The sequence below is a fragment of the Sebastes fasciatus genome, chromosome 17, assembly GCF_043250625.1.
Source record: "Sebastes fasciatus isolate fSebFas1 chromosome 17, fSebFas1.pri, whole genome shotgun sequence".
Classification (NCBI taxonomy): domain Eukaryota; kingdom Metazoa; phylum Chordata; class Actinopteri; order Perciformes; family Sebastidae; genus Sebastes; species Sebastes fasciatus.
Window position 1 is genome coordinate 3646336 of NC_133811.1, and position 2500 is coordinate 3648835.

Here is a 2500-nt window from a genome sequence, read left to right on the forward strand (position 1 = left end):
TTTCTGAAACAATCACGTTTTAAATGTCAAATCTAAATGTACAAAGTCGCAATAACAATCACAAACGTAGTGGAGTAAAAACTCCAATCTATCCCTGTAAAATAAAGTATAAAGTAGCATAAAATAGAAAAAAGCACCTCAAACCTGCATTCAAGCAGCGTAGTTACAATCTCACCTCTGTCGTAGATAGTGTTTATCATTCATGTGGGGAAACTGTGTCACTGTAATCAGAGCTCCTTGCCCAGAAGTTCTGTAAATATGCTAATGTCCCTATGAGCAGAAATGCACACAGGCGTTCACGGCGGCAGTGATAGACATCTATAAAGGGCCGTTTTGTCACAAGTGCTGTTGCTTACGGCCATACCACCCTGAACACGCCCGATCTCGTCTGATCTCGGAAGCTAAGCAGGGTCGGGCCTGGTCAGTACTTGGATGGGAGACCGCCTGGGAATACCAGGTGCTGTAAGCTTTTTCACTTCTCTTTCCAAACAGCACGGGGCGCCGCTGCTTCTCCGGTGGAGACTTTGAAAACCAGAGCAGCTTGTCTCTGGATGTTGAATTTCATCATTCCTCGCTCCTACAAAATTTTTCTGAGTGAAATTGATCAGCTTCTAATTAGTTTATGATATAATGATATACACTTGTAACTCGTGATCTGCTCTTTAAAAAATCTTTGTAAAGCATTGACATTGTGTGTACACCATTCTATTGATTTTCATCAGTGCCTGCCAGTGTCCATCGAAGAAGCAGCAGCACCCTCTGCTGTTTGTAAAAGAGAAGTGAAAAAGCTTACAGCACCTGGTATTCCCAGGCGGTCTCCCATCCAAGTACTGACCAGGCCCGACCCTGCTTAGCTTCCGAGATCAGACGAGATCGGGCGTGTTCAGGGTGGTATGGCCGTAAGCAACATTTGCAGCAACAAAAAGGCCATTTAAAGATGCTGTAACACAACGTTTTGGTATTCTGCCCATACAGGTAGCAGCTGCAGATTGTCAGGAACACAAACAGATATTCTCACTATAATGACAAAAATGGCCTTTGTAAGAAACTCTGTCAGTGTTACATTGTTACAGGCTAAAACTATTATTGGATTATTAGCACTGCAGTATTGCTGTGTAAGCAGCATTTTCAAGTATCATGCTGCGCCATATTTTCTGAAACAATCACGTTTTAAATGTCAAATCTAAATGTACAAAGTCGCAATAACAATCACAAACGTAGTGGAGTAAAAACTCCAATCTATCTCTGTAAAATAAAGTATAAAGTAGCATAAAATAGAAAAAAGCACCTCAAACCTGCATTCAAGCAGCGTAGTTACAATCTCACCTCTGTCGTAGATAGTGTTTATCATTCATGTGGGGAAACTGTGTCACTGTAATCAGAGCTCCTTGCCCAGAAGTTCTGTAAATATGCTAATGTCCCTATGAGCAGAAATGCACACAGGCGTTCACGGCGGCAGTGATAGACATCTATAAAGGGCCGTTTTGTCACCAGTGCTGTTGCTTACGGCCATACCACCCTGAACACGCCCGATCTCGTCTGATCTCGGAAGCTAAGCAGGGTCGGGCCTGGTCAGTACTTGGATGGGAGACCGCCTGGGAATACCAGGTGCTGTAAGCTTTTTCACTTCTCTTTCCAAACAGCACGGGGCGCCGCTGCTTCTCCGGTGGAGACTTTGAAAACCAGAGCAGCTTGTCTCTGGATGTTGAATTTCATCATTCCTCGCTCCTACAAAATTTTTCTGAGTGAAATTGATCAGCTTCTAATTAGTTTATGATATAATGATATACACTTGTAACTCGTGATCTGCTCTTTAAAAAATCTTTGTAAAGCATTGACATTGTGTGTACACCATTCTATTGATTTTCATCAGTGCCTGCCAGTGTCCATCGAAGAAGCAGCAGCGCCCTCTGCTGTTTGTAAAAGAGAAGTGAAAAAGCTTACAGCACCTGGTATTCCCAGGCGGTCTCCCATCCAAGTACTGACCAGGCCCGACCCTGCTTAGCTTCCGAGATCAGACGAGATCGGGCGTGTTCAGGGTGGTATGGCCGTAAGCAACATCTGCAGCAACAAAAAGGCCATTTAAAGATGCTGTAACACAACGTTTTGGTATTCTGCCCATACAGGTAGCAGCTGCAGATTGTCAGGAACACAAACAGATATTCTCACTATAATGACAAAAATGGCCTTTGTAAGAAACTCTGTCAGTGTTACATTGTTACAGGCTAAAACTATTATTGGATTATTAGCACTGCAGTATTGCTGTGTAAGCAGCATTTTCAAGTATCATGCTGCGCCATATTTTCTGAAACAATCACGTTTTAAATGTCAAATCTAAATGTACAAAGTCGCAATAACAATCACAAACGTAGTGGAGTAAAAACTCCAATCTATCCCTGTAAAATAAAGTATAAAGTAGCATAAAATAGAAAAAAGCACCTCAAACCTGCATTCAAGCAGCGTAGTTACAATCTCACCTCTGTCGTAGATAGTGTTTATC

General features: G+C 42.4%; 4 non-coding genes across 4 annotated transcripts; 2 read left to right on the forward strand and 2 right to left on the reverse strand.

Annotated features, from left to right (window-relative positions):
- Window positions 1-350: 350 nt before the first annotated feature.
- Window positions 351-469, forward strand: LOC141755305 (5S ribosomal RNA). The gene has a single exon (XR_012591011.1). It is a non-coding gene; the product is annotated as a 5S ribosomal RNA (ribosomal RNA).
- Window positions 470-786: 317 nt separating this feature from the next.
- On the reverse strand, window positions 787-905 carry LOC141755306 (5S ribosomal RNA). The gene has a single exon (XR_012591012.1). It is a non-coding gene; the product is annotated as a 5S ribosomal RNA (ribosomal RNA).
- A 596-nt stretch (window positions 906-1501) lies between these two features.
- Window positions 1502-1620, forward strand: LOC141755307 (5S ribosomal RNA). Its single transcript, XR_012591014.1, has one exon. It is a non-coding gene; the product is annotated as a 5S ribosomal RNA (ribosomal RNA).
- A 317-nt stretch (window positions 1621-1937) lies between these two features.
- On the reverse strand, window positions 1938-2056 carry LOC141755308 (5S ribosomal RNA). Its single transcript, XR_012591015.1, has one exon. It is a non-coding gene; the product is annotated as a 5S ribosomal RNA (ribosomal RNA).
- Between the last annotated feature and the right edge of the window lie 444 nt (window positions 2057-2500).